Raw genomic sequence first — 20,325 nt, forward strand, 5'->3', positions numbered from 1 at the left:
CTCAGTAAGAGATTTACTTACTAGTCCATCAACAAGATCGCCAGGTCAGCATCACTGTTGCATCCAGTGCTGCTTTTTAGCTCGCGCCAACGAGTAAATGCCTGACAGAGTGGGACTCTTGTCCGGTTCCTCACGCGGTCAGATTCTCTTTTCCTTTTCCTACACTCTTCCGACCGCGCTTTCTTTGTTTTTCCATCGTCGAGTCTTCCAAGAATCACGTCTGAAATGCGCGCAAGTGTCTTCGTGCTTCATATATTGTTGATGTGTGTGACGTCGTTGCCATAAAGCAAGTCGTGATTCTCGCGAGATTTGTCGGGGGCGCACGGCACCTCTCAAACTTGCATTGCTGGTTTTTCCAGGGGCGCCTTTAAGTAATATTTGTGGTTCTTGAAACAGATCAGTTTAATTCTCCATTCTCAAATATTTTGATAGAAATATCACAAATATATTAAGTGTATTTTAAATAAATAATTGGTTAACCAAAATCTAAATTCTTTATTAAAAAAAAAGAATTAATATAAATGTAAAATTTAGACAAATTATTTTGGTATGTTCAACTCAAACCATCAAGTTTAGAGAAACATCTTCTGATGCACGACCTTGGACACATTATCAGTGTTGTTTCCAGGAGTCTAGGCGACCCGACCGAGGCTGATCAGACCCCGGCCTGTGTCCAAGTGGCATTCTACTGCCCCACTGCTCTCCTCTCTTTAACCAGAGCCACCTGGATGCTTTTTCTGCTTCCTCCACGTTGTTGCCTATGGCTCTTCTTCGGTTAGCACCTGTTATGCCCAGCATATCTCAGGGAGTGACTGGCAAATCCCCTACTGCCCACCTCTACTGGCATACACCTGGTCCTCCTACCGTTCCTCCAACAATCCTCCACCAGTTCTTGGTATTTCTCCCTCTTTCTCTCTTGAGCTTACTCCATCCTCTCCTCCCAGGGCACTGTCAGCTCTAACAAGATCAGATGTTTTGTGGCCTCAGAGACCAAGATGATGTCAGGTCTCAATTTGGACTGGGTGATGTGTGCTGGGATTTTCAGCTGCCTTTCCAGGTCAACTGTCATCCGGCCAGCTGTGGAGAGCAAACCTACAGAGCAGTTTTTCTATGTTTTCTCTGGACTTTTGTCCTTCCTTGATGAAGTGAATGGCTTTGGCTGTAGCTTGGGTGTATCGCTGTCCTTGATCCCCTTGCTACCGCATGGCCACTGCTCTGCTGGTTCACTCTTCCTTGACTGTAGCTCGCACCTCCTCCTGTACCAGCCTGTACCTCTCCTTTCCGCTGACAGAGTCATATTGGATCGCTGTTAGGCTCCCTGTTAGCTGCTCACCTTTTTCTCAAAACCTTCCACCACTGTCATGGGGACCTCAAAGATAAGCAGAGGCCAGAGGATTCTTGGGAGGATTCCATGCTGGTAGACCCAGGCCTTGAATCTTCCAGGGAGCTGGTGCCAGTCAGATGTTAGCTGGCCATAGTCCAGGATGACATCTTTCACCTTCTGTGGTATATGGTGTTTCTCCAGTGCGACCTCCACCAGCTTGTGGGGTATTGAGCCATAGGCGTTTGTGAGGTCCAGCCACAGTACAGCCAGATCCCCTCTGCCTTCTCTTGCTTCCCTGATGAGCTGGGTTACCACACCTGTGTGTTCCAGACAACCAAGAACTCCTGGTATACCTCCCTTTTGCACAGACGTGTCGATGTACTTACTGCTCAATAGGAAGTTGGAGAGCCTTTTGGCCACGATGCTGAAGAAGAGTTTACTCTCCACACTGAGCAAGGAGATGACCCAGAACTGGTCAGTGTTGCACACTTTGGGTATGCACACTCCCTCAGCATACCTCCATGGCTGGGCGATCTTCCCTCTCCTCCAGATCACCTTCAGGGCCCTCCAAAGCCGATGTAGTAGCTTTGTGCAGTTCTTATACACCTTGTAGGGCACTCCACTTGGACCTGGTGCTGAGCTCGATCTTACTCTCCTCACCACTTCCTCCACTTCCCTTAGGCGGGGCTCCTTCAGGTCAAAGTCTGATGAAGACTGGTGGTGTTATCAGCGCATCGCATGGACCCAGCGTTTGGGCCGGCTCTCTCGACTTCCCCCACTGACTTGTATTGCCTCTTTAGCAGCCTGAGTTCTTCCCTGAGGCACTGAATTTTCCTTACTCTGTGGCTTGGAGCAAGTAAATGATATTCAGAGATTTTATTAATTTAATAAAGTTAATTATTACTGTGATATTTACTAAGCCACTGAATTATTTTTTAGAGTGTACTCTAGAGAGTATTTTGGTTTTATATAAATAGCTACAGACATACAGAGATGCTTTATATGACCACCAGTGTTGGGGGTAACACATTACAAGTAACTCCAGTTGCATAATCAGATTACTTTTTCAAGTAACTAGTAAAGTAACTCGTTACTTTCAAATTTTAAACAAAATATCTCAGTTACTTTTTAAAATAAGTAATGCAATGTTACTTTGTTTTCCCATTTATTGACTGGCAGCTCTCTTGTCCCCATGTTGAGAGAAATCATGAGTAAGTGCAGAGGCGTTGTTTGCGCTGTGTGAACATCATGGTTACTGTAGTTCTAGACTAAATGTGAGCAAGCTTTTCATCTTACTTGCACAAGAACAGATTCAGATTCCTCAAAATATATAAAAACAGTGAAACACAAACTCAGAATATTATGCAAATAATATTCTGAGCCTTACTCATGTTTAGGGTTTAGGGGCGGGGTCAGGTGTAGGTCACGAATTCGTACGAGTGAGGTCATATGAATTCGTACGAATTAGCCACCTCGTAAAATTTGTGCGAATTGCTGTGAGATCAGGTTGGCAATCCAATACAGCTGAAAGGTTTGAGCTGCGACCCTCTACTAAACAGGTGTGAATTTGCATTTCCTTCAGCTTGAGGCTTATTCATTTCACTTTTGGTGTGAAAGGGCCTTTACATTTACCAAAGATATAACTATAAAAAATAAACCAAAATAAAAAAAGCTAACAAGCCCAGGTGAGAAAAAGTAATGCAAAAGTAACATGACATTACTTTCCATATACCGCGATTAGTTACTTTTTAGTGCTCCTGAAGATCTTAATTAGCCGGTTCAGTTGTGTTTGATCAGGGTTGGAGCTGAACTTTGTAGGAAGGTAGATCTCAAGGAACAGGATTGGGCACCCCTGTTGTAAACAATGGCTGCATCCGAAATCGCATACTTCCCTACTATATAGCGAAAAACAGTATGCGACAAAAGAGCTATGTCCGAATTCACAGTACTCATAAAAGAGTAGAAAAAAAGTACCCGGATGACCTACTAATTCTGGCGAGATTCTGAAGTGTCTATATGATGGACACTTTAGTAACCCATGAGGCCACGGGAGAGGATTTATGAATGGCAGTGAGGCCTAATGACTCAATAACAGTAGCGCAGGAGGTCATAGGAGGTGTCTGATTAGACAGGCAGCCGATAACTTCAGCTTCTGCTTCTACTGAGTTCACAAAGGCCAAGCTTGTTTCAACAGAGACCCAGGCACACGCAGCTCACAGCTGTGCACACTTGTAACACACTTTTCAGCCCACAATGAGTCTTTATTAAAGCATGAAGTGGTTGGCTGCTGATCAGCTGAGTCACATTTAACAGTCCAGTGGTGACCATAAAGACATCTGAATGAGGAGTCTGCATGACTCAAGAGAATTTCTCTGCAAATTTTATCCAGATTGTAGAATTCATTTTCAAGGCTAATTATTACAAATTAATTTGTATCTGTGCCAGTCTGCAATATGTGCAGCAACTGTGACTTTACAATAAATTAATCAATACATTCCTTTTAGGTGTATCAGAAAACGGCAATCAAAATCCTAATAATGGTAATGGCATATAAACATGAAACCAAAGGTCGCTGTTTCCACTTCACGTGGACATTTAGAGAGGTTCAAGGTGACAAGGTGACTTTGAAGGCTTTGTAAATACATTTAGAAAAAGAGGGCACATAAATAGGGGTATTCATACCAGCTATTTATAATCTAAACATAAATTCAAACATTATTGCATCAGTTTGTCACAGTCTTTAAAGGAATAGTTCACTGAAAAATTGTAATTCTCACTGAAAATATTTTTTTTTTTCTTTATTCTTTAGAACACAAAAGGAAAATGTATTTATGGCTATGATGTCTGTTTCATGAACAAATGAAAACAGATTCACAAAAAAAAACTCATTAGTGAGTTGGCCAGATTCAATCAATTCATTGTTCAGAGCACTACAGATTTCGCAACTCGATCTCCATCACTAAACTGCAACTTACTTTTAATTAAATATTTATTCAAGAGAGTTTTGTTGTAATAATAATATTTTGGGAGTAAAACTAGGTGGGTAATATGTTGATCAACTAAATATTTGCCCTTTTTGTTTTTGCTAAATATTTTAAGTATGGAAAAGAAAAGCATGCACATTCTTTAAAAATTCTTGCAACAACATGAAGATGAGTAAACAACATTTTTTTATTTTCGGGCGAAGTTTTCCTTTAATCCATCATGTAATTGTGAGTGTTTCCCAATAGAAACATCTTCTTCTTTTTTTTTTAAATGTAATCTTCCAGGCCAACAAAACAGCAGTACACAGTGCATGAACGGCACAGCTAGACTTGCTGATTCTGCCATAGAATGGACTGGCGGGGGAGGCATTGAGACGCAACGTGTGTGAGACTGAGGTGGAGCTGCCAGGCAATGAGTGCCAGGAGCACAGTTGTACCAGCACCTGTCTGTTATTGTTCAATCCACACCAACTGAACAAGACAGCTGCCTCTCTCTCATGTGTATCAAAGCAACGGCGTGACTCACCACTCCTAATGAGCGAACAGTTTGAAACCAAACACATAAAACAAGATGTTAGCTGAGAATAAAAAGAAATAAAATGTAGGCTACTTTTGTTCATGTGATTTGCAAATCGATTGTATCACGAAGGGTTTCATTATGAGGCAAGTTCTCTGTGATTAAATAACTGGAGCATGGGAAAGTGAATGTGAACGTGGTCATTGAATTTGCCGTTTTATAATGAGAGAAGCAACGTCTCCACCTGAGACCATCTCAGTGCATTTCACGCTTCGGAGGATTCACTTTCAGTACAAACAATTTTTATCTTGTAGAGCACACATACAGTAGCCTATACTGGAGGCATGATCAATTTCTTGGCACTTCCTTTTGCACTTATTATCAGAAACCCTGTCTCTCTGAATTCACAGAAGCAAGTTAAATATTATGCAGCATCTGTTTTTAAAATAGGTAATAAGAAATGTTTCTTTTGCATTAGAATGGTTTTTGAAGAATCTTATGACATTACTCTGGAGAGTAATGATGCTGAAAATTCAGCTTTCATTTTAAAACAGAAAACAATTATTTTCAAACGTAATAATATTTCACACTATTATATAAAAAAAAAAATGCAGCCTTGGTGGGCATAAAGCACTTCTTTTGAAAAATCTTAACAAATACCAACCCAAACTTTTGAATGTTAAAGTATATATATTTTATTGATATAGATAGAATTTTAACATGTGAAAATTGCTGATTTTAGTTTTTAGTGTTTTATTTTGAATAAATTTATTGATTATCGACCATAACATGAAAATAATTTGTCTTATCTGAGACATGTTGTTTTTTGTTTGTTTATTATTGTTTTTTTAGGAACAGATTCACTGTAAAAAGTGATCAGCTCACTTTTTAAAAAAAGTGAGGAAACCCGTTACCTTAAAATTAAGTTAATAAACTTCATGCATAATTGGAAAAAATTAAGTTATGTGAACTTGACAATTCCACATAACTTAATTCTTTCAATGCATGAAGTTTGTTTACTTAATTTTAAGGCAGCGGGTTTCCTCACTTATTTAAAGTTGTCAATCGATCACTATTTACAGAGTTGAAATTAAGTTGTCATTAATTAAATGAGAATCTTCCCAGTTTGTTGTTAACCTCCACAACTGGATTATTGAGTCACTAAGTCAAACTCAAGAAGCGAATCAATTATATTTGGGAAAGTATCAATCATTTTTGTGAATCTCAAAAAAGTGATTTAATCCCATTGAGGGTCATGATGCAGAAACTATAGAGTATATTTACAAAATTAACATTAACCAAGATTAGCATTGGTGTAAAAAAAAATAAAAAAAAAATAGTTAATTTACAATAATGTTAACTAATGTTAGCACATAGAAGCATATTATAAAGTGTCAAGCACGCTAATTAACCCTAAGTATAAGGAACAAAATTTGTCACTATACACTAAACATCAACCGGATTTAACCAGATAAAGTGTTAAATTCCAAATAAAATATTCACTATACTCAGATTTGCCACAACCCCATTTGTTCAGTAACCTATCAGCTTCTCCAGTCTAACAAAGAAAAACCTACTGTGCCAAATTATACGGCTGTTTACATCACCAATCCTTCCTCAAACCCTTATCACTTGCTGTATAACAATAATAATAATGCATGTTACTCACCACCATTTCCTAAAGTGACAGTTTGATTTTGTCATCAATGTCTTCTCTTGGAAGAAATCTCTCCTCTTTTAGTCACAATGAAGTGTTTAGACTGTTGTTATTGTGTCAGAAACAAGGCGACCACCCCCTTCAATCAAACCGATCCCGGATTAATTTGAGCACACGAGAGGAGGGGAAAGCCATATGGAAGATAAGAAGTCAAAGGGAATTCACTCGGGACCGCTGTCACATGGTCAAAGCACTCTAGGCAAGGGGACAGATTCATCTGATTGTCCCTGTGGATACAGAAATGATGGTCAAATGTGAGCCTTTCACAGTTCTGCAACATACAATGTTTTGGGAGAGAGACTGAAATGTTGAACTCTTTAATATTCAAGCAGAATACAAACAAAAGGAGGTCATGGTCTCATTAGCCCACAGATTCAACAATGCAGGCTGAAAGCAGACGGGTGCAGAAAGAGCCCTGTGGTTCATAGTAATGGATATATTATGCGAAGATGAGAACCTCGAGATCTGAACACTTCTACATTATACATTATGGGAATGTAACACAAAATAAGTTGTGAAAAGCTTTATGTGACGAACACTATAATTATAAGTAATAAAAAAATGTATGTTATAATACTTTCTGCAATGTCGACTTATTATAAGACATCCTTTAATAAGCCGTTTGGAAGTTGACTTGAGTGTAAACCAGTTTCAAAAGCTCTGACTGATGGCTCAACCAATGCTGTGAGTTTGGGGAGGAACTACCTGTTTGTACAAACAAAGAGGGACAGGATGTGCATTTTGCTATTTCATTTGGTGCCTCTAGTGGTACAGAAATGACACATTTTGACTTGTAAGAGTAACAATAAAATGTTATAATATATATGTTATAATATAACCAAAATATTACAAAATAAGTTTGATTATTGCCCATGTAACTTTATGTACTTTAATATTTGAATAAATACATTGATCATTCATGCTCATTCATAGATCCTGAATATAGTGTTATGGAAACCAACTTCCTCTCGATTGGCAGTGAAAGACTCTAACATGGTGATGAAAATTAACATTACATTCATGATCTCTTCAAAGGACAACAATTCCAGAGCACGCTCTGAGCAAACAGGGCAACGTTTCAACATGTAAAGTAGCTGATACATACCATGATGGATGTGCTGGAGGGACTGAACTGTGACAGCTCATCCTCAACACATCTGAGGAGATTTCCAGCCAGCTTGACTTAGGGAACTAATGTACTTAAAATGCAATTTGTCATTGAGAAGACTGTTCTTATCTAAAGGAACCACCAGAATGCTTAGAACAGGAACAGGCCCTGGAAAACAAAACTAAGGGTTAAGCATTTTGCTCAAGGACAGTGGCGTAACTCTTGGCACCTACAACCTTTGGGTTACCAGGTCAAATCTTTAAACATCAAGCTTTCACAAAACTTTTGTACTTTTGCTGAACTGAAAAACTACATCATCTACTCACGTCACCCCAAACCCAACTAATTCAACTTTTTTTCTTCAATGGAATAGCATTTTCCTCACATGAAGGCTTCTGAAGACTTTGAATACTGCTTATGAGTCATATCAAATGAATTACTTAATGTTGCTTTTACATTGTGTTTTTGTCGGTTTCGGAGCTTGGTCACCATTTACTTTCATTGCATGTAAATGAGCAGCTTGAACATTATCCTAAACATCTCCTTAGGTGCTCCACGTATTAAAGACTAAATTATTTTTATTATTAAAAATGACTGTAGAACAGTTCACATATACCAAGCAAATCCTATGCAACTCAATAATTTCACTGAGTGATGCTGCAGTAAGTTTACATTTACAGTAGCTAAGTGAATGAACCTGGTCTTCTCTCTCATCACACAGCTGCGCTCATGTGTCGTTGTTGACTGGTTGTGCATGTGAAGAATCCTTTATGTAAGCTCAGCGTGGTGGTATACACTATTCTGCCAGCCTGCTTGAACAGATGCACGACACAGACGGCCTGCATGATATAATGGCAGAAGTATCTGAAGAATGGTATTTTGGATTTAAATCAACAGCCTTAGGCAAGGCACAGGGAAATCTTGAGCTTCTTCTGTAAACACAAGGCCCCCACTCCAGTCAGAAAGCACTGCAGAGATAATGCCACAAGAAAAGCTGTAAAAAGAGGATGCACATTCATTTCATTTATGGCTAGACTGAGAATGTCAATATTTTAGGTATGATGAGACGAGCGTATTATGGATCACACGTTTCTCAATCATAACATTTCAGGGGAAATTATAGAATACCAGAATTTGAGATGAATACCTCCTTGAGAGTGGGTGGATGACTGACATTTAGGCCTGATGATACAGGAGATATCTGTACAAATATGGACTACACAGTTTTTTGAATAATTGACATTAGGGAAATGAGAGTACAATTACAGGTGCCACTAATTAACTATAAAGTATAAGCTACTCCGCTCCCAAACAAACAACACAAAGATCGTATGTATCCCACCCGTGATGAAACGTGGGCAGAGATTAACACACAATGTAAATTGCTATTTGCTCACCATACTCTTGATATAGATATATACATATATGTATGTAGACAGACAACACCAAATAAGACACAATTTTACATATTGCACTTACTGAAGAAAGCTATAGCGTTGCACTGTTTGGACATGCTTTATAGTTTCCTGGTTTGTGACATCACCCACTTCTGACGTCTCATCACACCATTGGACTAATTTCACACGTGCTTCACGACATCACGTGCGTCAATCGACACAGTGAGAATTCCATTGAAAACGAATCAGGTGCCTCACTCCATTCAGTCATGTGTTTTTGGATTAAGATTGTTTATAGAGGAAACTGGTTAATACGTTTATAATGTGCTTTCATGTCTCGTATCTTTCTTTTGACTCTACTTCTTTCCTCTGAGACATACTGTCGATTACCTGTAGAGCTTACTTTGAACAGTAATGTTGGCATGCTGACGCCAAGTGTTTGGTTTATGATCGAATGTGTTTTTGGATCCAAGAATCGATTCACTGATTCACTTCCATTTACTTTTAACGACTGAAAAAATCAGACACAAGTATTTGTTAAAGTTTAACAAATAATATTTAAAACTCACTCTGGGATCTGTGGTGCCATCCCCCCAACAAGGACAAGAAGGTCTTCGTTACCATGACCACGATCAGATAAGTTGGCTTTATTGCTGTTATAAATATGGTCACGTGGGGAAGAAAGAAACAGACTTTAAAACAGACTTTGCTGCATTAATCTGATCTATAAATGAACATGCATCCCAGAAAATTGTGTGAATGATTTACTGTCTTGTGTAGTGTTTTTAATTCTATTATTATTTTTGATACTGTGTATTTTTATGATAGAACCAACGGTCAATGTAACCTCACCTATACCATGTTTGGTCTCTATAAATTGGTACTTTGAAGATCGAAATGATTGTGTACATGATATGCCGATAGTTGCGCAACATATTAGTATTACAAGAATCTTTCTTAGTATCTTCATCAGAAACCAATCCAGCCGCTCATGCAAATGAGCACGCTTAAAACAAAGATTCATAAATCAACCACAGAGGAATCTTCCCGCTTGGAAATTCTACCTTCTCATTGGTCAAGCAAACCCGGAGAGGTGGGGCCTTTCTCAGGCTTTATTAGAGACAAATTCACAGTGACCCTCCTCTCTCTTCTGCTGGCTCTCTCCTGCTGCTTCTTCGATGTCTGTGGGGACCCCCCACTGGGGCCCAAGGGTCCCGGCAGGCCATGACCACCGCCTGCACAATCTGCCCTCCAGCAATGAGAACAGAGTCAAACTAACCATGCAAGTTCATCATATCTTCTTCATCCAACGGAGAAGAAAACGATCGCAATTTTGAAACATTTGACACTCACAGAACCAAGAAGTTCAATTTTCAAAAACTTCAAGAATTGTGTCCACTGCACAGACCATGCAAGTATCAATTTAATGAGGTGCTCTGAAAATTATAAGCTGATTGTTGCTTCTATAGTTAAATCCTGTCATGGTTGATGAATTCATTGACTCTTCCTTGCGTGTGTTATGTGTGTGTGTGTGTGTGTGGTGTGTGGGCGTGGTCGCTGATTATCGTCCGGGAGAATCAGCGGCAGGTGATTCTCATTTCCAGTGCCTATTTATACTCACCTCGTGCGTCTTGTGTGTCAGATCGTTGTTTTGTGGATGTTTCCCTTTCTGTTCCTGTTCCGTCTCGATTCCTCGTGTCTCCAGCCTGTGGTTCGTCTGGGAGATTCCTCGTCGCAGTTTGTCTTCACGTCTCGTCTTCACTGGGAATTCACTTCACTCATCTGACTGTGTTCTTCGAGTTGCACATGCAAGCCTGCATTGCCAACGCACCCATTCCTGACTCCCGCTGATGATGAGTGAGATCGTGAGACCTGCCTGTTTTGGACGGAGACGGATCTATCATCTTCATACACTTTCTGAGTCTGGTTGCTCATATTGTTCAATAAAGAACCAGTTTTACTTGCTATTGTCTCCGCTGTTACTTCACATCACAGAATGATCTGACCATTATGGAGGCAGCAAGCACACCCGAGCTCGCGGATTACTTCACTCACAGCTCGGCTCGTATGGAACGGCAGGAGGAACATCTCGCAGCTACTGGACGAGCGGTTCAGGCGTTGGTAACGCAGGTGTCCGGGCTCACCTAGCAAATACAACAACTGACGATGCCCGCTGCGCCAACCCCACCGCCGGTTCCCCCCATTCCTCCCGCATCCGATCGTCAGACTGAACCCCGTTTACCGACGCCTGAGAGATATTTGGGTGAGCCTAACTATTGTAGAGCTTTATTGACCAAGTGCTCTATGTTCTTTGCCCTTCAGCCTCAGATATTTTGCACTGAAGATTCGAAGGTGGCTTTCGTGCTCACATTGCTGTCTGGGCGTGCGGCTCTGTGGGGGACGGCGGTGTGGGAGAACCAACGAACATGCTGTTCCTCGTTCGCGGCACTCTCGGAGGAGATGAAGAGGGTGTTTGACTGGGCAGTCGCAGGGAGAGAGGCGGCTCGCCAGCTCACGGACATCGTCCAGCGAGAAAGACCCGTCGCTGACTATTCCATCGAGTTTCGCACCCTCGCCGCAGAGTGCCACTGGAACGAGGAGGCGCAGTGGGACGTCTTCCTGCATGGGCTGGCTGACCGCATCCAACGTGAGATCTACACCCTGGAGCTACCCACAAGTCTCAATGGATTGATTGACTTGGGACTGCGAGTGGACGCTCGCCTGCATCGTCTGGAACAGCGCACTCATACAAATCCGGCTCGCAGAGTTTTGGGAGTTCCTCAGCCCAGCGGTCGTGATGCAGTCAGCCCCGTCGACGATCACGAGCCCATGCAGGTGGGTCGAGCCCGGCTATCCCGGGAGGAGAGGGAGAGAAGGAGATCCAGACGGTTATGTCTATATTGTGGAGGCTAGGGTCACTTTCTCAATAACTGTCCCGTAAAAGAGAGAGCCCGGCAGTAGAGAAGAGGATTCTGTCGGGCGGGGTCTCCATCCAGAAACCCTCTTCCACTCTCCTTCCGGTGAGATTGCAGTGGGCAACTCACACTCATCAGTGTCAAGCACTTATCAACTCCGGAAATTTTATGGACTGGTCATTCTCAATGGTCAGGTCAATCTCAATGGTCAGGAGTTACCCACGATATCTAACACCACCATTCAGTTAACACTCATCACTTCTGGCAATCACTCCGAAGAACTGTCATTTCTGCTTCTGGACTCTCCTCACAGCCCCATCGTCCTCGGTCATCCCTGGCTCGTGCAGCATAACCCCAGGGTTGACTGGGGACATAACTCCATTTCTGCCTGGAGCACTGAATGCTATGCGTCTTGTCTTATGTCTGCTGGTTCGTCTTTGTCCAGTTCTGTTTTGCAGGAGGAGTCGGTGAATTTGTCAAATGTGCCCGCGGAGTACCTCGACCTGAAGGAAGTGTTCAGTAAGTCCAGAGCTGCTTCTCTTCCTCCGCATCGTCCCTATGACTGTTCCATAAATCTTCTGCCAGGTACGTCTCCGCCTAAGGGCAAGTTATACTCTCTTTCCACTCCCGAGAGGGAGGCCATGAAGAAATACATTTCTGATTCTCTGGCATCCTGGTTCATTCGACCTTCCTCTTCTCCAGCGGGTGCGGGGTTCTTTTTTGTGGGGAAGAAGGAAGAATCCCTGCGACCGTGCATTGATTACCGAGGGCTGAACAACATCACGGTAAAGAATACTTATCCTTTGCCGTTGATGTCTTCAGCCTTCTAGCGGTTGCAGGGAGCCTCGCTCTTCACAAAATTGGATTTACGTAATGCTTGTCATTTGGTCCGCATCAGGAAGGGAGATGAATCCAACTCCTCAGCGGTTTTCCAGGCACTCGTCAATGACGTGCTGAGAGACATGGTAGACCAGTTCATATATGTCTACCTGGAACAGCACGTCAGACGAGTGCTTCAGAGGTTGCTGGAGAATGGGCTTTTTGTCAAGGCGGAGAAATGCGCTTTTCATGCACAGTCTGTCCCTTTCTTAGGTTACATCATCTCGTCTGAGGGAGTGTGTATGGATCCTGACAAGGTTAAGGCTGTGGTGGATTGGCCAAGTCCAGATTCCCGTAAGGCCCTACAGAGGTTTCTGGGGCTTGCCAATTTTTACCGACGTTTCATTCGTAATTTCAGCCAACTAGCCGCTCCTCTGATAGCCTTGAGCTTATCATCAAAGAACATCAAACATCATCAAAGAACATCTCGACATTCGAGATTTTGTTTTGGCTTGCTCGGTTTGCGCCACTGGTAAGACTTCCAATCGACCTCCAGATGGGTTACTCCAACCGCTGTCTGTCCCTTCGAGACCCTGGTCCCATATTGCGCTAGATTTTATCACCGTCCTCCCACCCTCTCAAGGCAAGACGGTTGTTTTAACCGTAGTGGACCGGTTCTCGAAGGCGGCTCATTTTATTCCCTTGCCTAAATTACCTTCTGCCAAGGAGACAGCGGTGACTGTCATTGATCACGTCTTTCGTTTACATGGCCTCCTGATGGACGTGGTCTCTGACAGGGGGTCCCAATTTGTGTCCAAATTTTGGCAGGAATTTTGTAAATTACTGGGGGCCACTGTCAGTCTGTTCTTGGGTTACCACCCCCAGAGCAATGGTCAGACCGAGAGAGCCAACCAAGATTTGGAGAGAATGTTGCGATGTGTGGTGTCTAAGAATCCTTCCTCCTGGTGCCAACAACTTTCTATGGTGGAGTACGCACACAACTCGTTACCAGTGTCATCTACGGGCTTGTCTCCGTTTGAGTGTAGTCTAGGGTACCAGCCACCATTTTTTTCTAGCCTCGAATCCGAAGTCGCGGTCCCCTCCTCTCACGCCTTCGTCCAGAGGTGTCACCGTACATGGACCAGAGCCCGTGAGACTCTGCTCCAGGTAGGGGCGCGCACCAAGGTTAAGGCCGATCACCACCGGTCAAGACCTCCCGTATACGTCAGCGGTTCCAAAGTGTGGCTTTCTACCAAGAATATTTCTCTCCGCTTTGTTTCGAATAAGTTAGCTCCTAAATTCATTGGCCCGTTTCCTGTCACCAAAATCATTAGTCCGGCGACAATCCGACTCAAACTTCATCCTACGTACAGGAGAATTCATCCCGTATTCCATGTGTCCAAATTAAAGCCCGTATTTTATTCTCCCATTAATCTGCCGGCCCCGGTTCCCCCACTACCGCGACTCATAGATGGGGAACCTACTTATTCGGTAAGTCGTATTGTGGACTCGAGATGGAGGGGACGCGGATTTTAGTATCTGGTGGACTGGAAAGGTCACGGTCCGGAGGAGAGAAGTTGGGTTCCTGCTAGGGACATCCTGGACCAATCCCTTATTGATGATTACAATCAACAGGTAGGATCTCCTGGGAACTCCAAGAGGCGTTCTTAGGGGGAGGGGTACTGTCACGGTTGATGAATTCATTGACTCTTCCTTGCGTGTGTTATGTGTGTGTGTGTGTGTGTGTGTGTGTGTGGTGTGTGGGCGTGGTCACTGATTATCCTCCGGGAGAATCAGCGGAAGGTGATTCTCATTTCCAGTGCCTATTTATACTCACCTCATGCGTCTTGTGTTTGTCAGATCGTTGTTTTGTGGATGTTTCCCTTTCTGTTCCTGTTCCGTCTCGATTCCTCGTGTCTCTAGCCTGTGGTTCGTCTGGGAGATTCCTCGTCGCAGTGTGTCTTCACGTCTCGTCTTCACTGGGAATTCACTTCACTCATCTGACCGTGTTCTTCGAGTTGCCCATGCAAGCCTGCGTTGCCAACGCACCCATTCCTGAGTTCTCCCGCTGATGCTGAGTGAGATCGTGAGACCTGCCTGTTTTGGACTGAGACGGTGTCATGAATCATGAAGCGGAAGCAAATATGCAAGTACTCTTTTATTGAGGGTCAGTAGACACAAGGCAAAATACACGGGTGGGCTGGTGGCGCAGGGACTTGATGGTCAGCGTGATGGTGAAGACAGGTGACGGTGAACCCAGAGAAGTGAACATCCAACGCGACGAACACCACGAGAACACCGAACAGGAACACGATCAGGAACAGGAACAGGACTGGAATGGCACACGACGACACACACTGAAGACACCAAAACAACGATCTGACAAAGAAAGGAGAATGCGATGAGTCTATATAGCTGAATGAATTGGCAGCAGCTGGTGAGGGGAATGAGATCAGGTGGAGCGCTGATCAGCTGAAATGAGCAGCCACGCCCACTCACACACACCCACACACACAGAACAACAAATACACGAGACACGAAGAAAACAGTGAATTCATGAACCGTGACAGTACCCCCTCTCCTAGGAACGCCTCCTGGCGTCCCCAGACTCCCTTACCTGTCGATTGTAATCATCGATAAGAGAGTGATCCAGGATGTCTCTAGCAGGAACCCAACTTCTCTCCTCCGGACCGTAACCTTCCCAGTCCACCAAGTACTGGAATCCGCGTCCCCTCCGCCTTGAGTCCAGAATACGATTAACCAAATACGTAGGTTCCCCTTCTACGAGACGCGGCGGGGGAGGAACCGGGACAGGCGGATTAAACTGAGAATGAAACACGGGCTTAATTTTGGAAACATGGAAGACGGAATGAATCCTCCTGTACACTGGAGGGAGTTTGAGGCGGACTGCCACCGGGCTAATGATCTTGGTGACAGTGAATGGGCCAATAAATTTGGGAGCTAGTTTATTAGAGACGGAACGGAGAGGAATGTTCTTAGTAGAAAGCCACACTTTTTGACCAACGACGTATACGGGAGGCCTAGACCGGTGGCGATCGGCTTTAGCCTTGGTGCGCGCTCCCGCTTGGAGAAGAGTCTCACGGGCTCTAGTCCAAGTGCGACGACACCTCTGGACAAAGGCGTGAGCGGAGGGGACCGCGACTTCAGATTCCAGACTAGGAAAAATTGGTGGCTGGTAACCTAAACTACACTCAAACGGCGATAGGCCCGTAGATGATACTGGTAACGAATTGTGGGCGTACTCCACCATTGACAGTTGTTGGCTCCATGAGGAAGGATTCTTGGAGACCAGACATCGCAACGTTCTCTCCAAATCCTGGTTGGCTCTCTCAGTTTGGCCATTGCTCTGGGGATGGAACCCTGAGGACAGACTAACCGTCGCACCCAGTAATCTACAAAATTCTTGCCAAAATTTGGACACAAATTGGGGTCCTCTGTCGGAAACCACGTCTGTCGGGAGGCCATGTAACTGAAAGACGTGGTTAACGACTGTTAACCCTCTGAGGTCGACAAACGCGCCGGCGCGTTTTGCTGGATTTTCTCCACATTGTAGCACTATAAACTTAAATTTCTCCGTCATTTATGGTCATACAGAAAAAATAAATATAAAAAAAGAATCTGTGGTATTTCTACTTTTGTATGTGTCCACTTCCAATCAAATCAAAACATTGTGCTTTTGTAAAATAAAGAAAATAAACAGTGTGTGCGTTCTGCCTCTCCGTCGCGGTGAACTTTTTTTTCTTGAGCACGTCTATAAACTGAAACAGAACTCAGCGAATACTTGTCACACATTTATGAGCCATACACCTTTATAAACATTTAAGTGTGTACTTTTAAATGATCGGATTCAAAACGAAAACAAATATTCTCTGTTTAAGTAATTTGTATAAAACCAACAAGATTTCCAGCTTCTCAAACGCTTCCTAATTATTTTTAATTCGGCCACGCCCACTCGCGCAAAAGATATTCACATGCAAATCTCCACATGGAACGCGATCGCCCTCATTACCTCAACAACAAAACACTTCACTTCACTTTTCGTCGAGTTTGAAAGACGTGCCTGAGCTTACATTGGATTTACATCAGAAGAAGAAGAAGAACGATATTTGAAGACAAGAAAGATAAGGTAAGTAATTCTTACATATTAGTTTGCTATTGTTGCATAAATTTCACATTGCAGTTGAACTGTTGCTAGATATATGGTGAATATTATAATATTTAGACCCGTGTTTACTGTTACTGTGTTTGTGGATATCTGCTCAAACGTAGATAGGCTATGTATATGGTAGGCCTAACCATAATGTTTTATATTTGATCGCAATCGCGTTTTAATGTATCATATTTTTGATCGCGATCGCGTTTTAATGTATCATATTTTTGATCGCGATCGCGTTTGAATGTATCATATTTTGGAAAAGCAAAACGCTCCAAACGGCTTCATGTTTTTACTATTATCTCATTTCATATCATCATAACGAATGGAAACATTTGAAGTAACATGATAATCAATATATTTTTCTCTAGCTTAGTTGTTACTGAAATCTTTTTGAAAATATATATAGGCTGCTATATTGTTATTATTTTATGCAGCACTGCGCATAGCCTATACCTGCAAGGCACAACAAACCTGGTGTTCATTATATATTGTTGGAAACATTTGTGTGAGTGTGTGTGTGTATTCTGTGAATTTTAAAAAGCAATTTTAACAAGAAAAATCTAAAATGTATTCCCAAAATCGTGCAGGCCTTTCTCTTGATATCAGTATGTTCACTTTTTTTTTTTTTTTCAGGGCCCAGATGCCACTGAGTCCTGCTGACTTCAACATTCACAGTACATGTCTCTGTACATGAACATGGTAAAGTGAAAATCAAACACCTTAGAAAATGAAAGGTATGTACAATGTTTTTAGGAATGGCACAAAGGTCTCTTTCTTCAATAAGTGCTTTTTTGTTGTGTATCTTTGGATTATGTTGTGTTGTAAATAAATCCAAACAATTTTAAAAGCCATTCTTTTTTAAATCTCCTCATTCTTTGTGCAAGGGTGGTCAGAATGATGGGCCCTGATAAGCTCCTAATAGGGCCATTAGGGAGGTTCTTTGTCTTTCTCAGGTGTGGAAAGCTTTCATATTAATGAGGTGATCCGCCTCTTCGCATATTGCTTTCTAACACAAAACACGTCGTAAAATTTTTAAATCAATATATTGTCTTCTCTGAATGAGCAGTCAGGGTGATTCTCACATAGTTTTAGAGCAAATATTCTAGGCTACGTGATACAATTTTCAAAAGTCTTGTGAAGAAATAATCAGTATGGGTTTCATGACCTTATTTCAGTGAGAATTTATTTTTGTATTTTCACAAACCACGCATAAATGTCATTATCTCAAAACTACAAACTTTTACATACATTCTGCTGATATATTATTGTAGCAGAGTTTGTGCTGAATACAGTGTAATTAGACTTTAGCCATGAAAATGTCACAAGTAACAGAAATAACCACAAATGTCAGAGCATGTCAGAACACCTCCAGGGCCCAGAAAACAGCTCAGACCTCAGAGGGTTAACGCTGTCTCCTTGGCTGAGGGTAATTTGGGCAAGGGAATGAAATGGACCGCCTTCGAGAACCGGTCCACCACGGTCAAAACTACCGTGTTACCCTGAGAGGGTGGGAGGGCGGTAACAAAATCTAGTGCGATATGGGACCAGGGTCTCGAAGGGATTGGCAGCGGTTGAAGGAGCCCATCTGGGGGTCGATTGGAAGTCTTACCAGTGGCACAAACTGAGCAAGCCAAAACAAAACAGTGAACGTCACGAGCCATGCGTGGCCACCAAAATCGTTGCTTAACTAAGGACGTAGTGCGACTGACTCCTGGATGACAAGCCACATTGGAACAATGACCCCACTGAATGACGTTGGACCGTAATTCCTCTGGCACAAATAAACGGTTCGGTGGACAACCGGGCGGAGGCGTTACCCCTTCTAAGGCCGTCCTGACCTTCGATTCGACCTCCCATGAGAGTGTGGAGATAATTAGGGTCTCCGGAAAAATGCACTCGGGAGTAGACGGGCGATCGGAATGTTCAAAAATGCGGTACGAGAGAGCAAAGTCAAAACGTCCGAAAAAAAGTGCCCACCGAGCCTGCCTAGAGTTCAATCTTTTAGCGGTTCTAATGTATTCCAGGTTCTTATGATCGGTCCAAACGATAAAAGGTACCCCCGACCCTTCTAACCAGTGACGCCACTCTTCCAATGCTAACTTGACTGCCAACAACTCTCTGTTACCAATATCATAATTACGTTCGGCAGGGGACAAACGATGAGACAAAAACGTGCACGGATGCATTCTGTCGTCTGTAGAAGAACGTTGGGATAACACTGCACCTGTGGCAAACAAGAGAATCTGTCCCACAACATTGGTTACTTTCACTTTCATTTTAGCTTGTTTATGGGTGGAGTGAGTCAATTAACGACGGAAGGGAGTTGTATTTAAAGGGAGCGTGTCGTACCTGAATCAGAAGCGTCATCCGTTTGTTTGCACATGAGGGTTGCCCGTATGAGTGAGGTTATGGTGGAAAGACGGCTGCGTGTCAATCAGCTGTTTCACGTGTATGTCTGGTGCGTGACTGAAGCATTGCACTTCCAGACCAATTGTCATGAGCTGTCCTGAAGACAAGGCAAAAACCGCTTATCCACTTATCTTGGTGTCTGGTGACCCGCGATACTCATTGGTGCCTTCTATACCTGCAAACGTGGTCAGTACCTTTGCGCCGCCATTACACACACTGCAACACACGCACGCACGCACCCACTCGCATAGCTTTCATATTCGCACATTCTGTGTGCTTAGTGTTTTGTTTATAATTGTTGTTGGCCGTTAAAATTATTGTTGCTGTGATTTAATGTTGGTGAAATACCACAAACTTAATGAGATGTTTCTCCCATGTTTTCTTTGTTCTCTCTTTTCTTTTTTTATGGACTTTTTTGTGAATGAATGTGGACACGAATCTGCGAACGTGGATTAGCGTGACGCGGTTGGTTTCCGGCACGGGGCTCGGATCTCACAGACCAGAGACCGCTGAGAACTTCATTTCTTATTTTTTTTTTTTTTTTTTTTGCCCATTTCGTTTTCTGTGTGAATTATGATTTTGAACATATGGAAGAATAAATATTCCTTGTGAAATGACCTTTTTCCTGGGGTTATTATTATAATTTGTTGTGTAACAGGTGGTTATTTTTCTGCTATCCTGGGTTAAGTTAATTTTTGACAGGATTAGTCCTGTCTGGCGCCCGAAGGTCTTTTCTTTAAAATATTTATTTAAGTTAGGGCGGCCACCACCGTTATACACCTACCCCCACCTCTGACGCGTCGACCTCCACCACGAACTGACGTGATGGATCAGGGGTAACTAGGATAGGGGCTGAAACAAAGCGGCCTTTCAGTTTGGCAAACGCAGCCTCAGCTGCGTCTGACCACCTGAACGTAGTTCTGGGGGAGGTCAAGGCGGTCAGAGGTGAGGCTAGTTG

Source organism: Scardinius erythrophthalmus (assembly GCF_964197995.2).
Source record: "Scardinius erythrophthalmus genome assembly, chromosome: 7".
NCBI lineage: Eukaryota > Metazoa > Chordata > Actinopteri > Cypriniformes > Leuciscidae > Scardinius > Scardinius erythrophthalmus.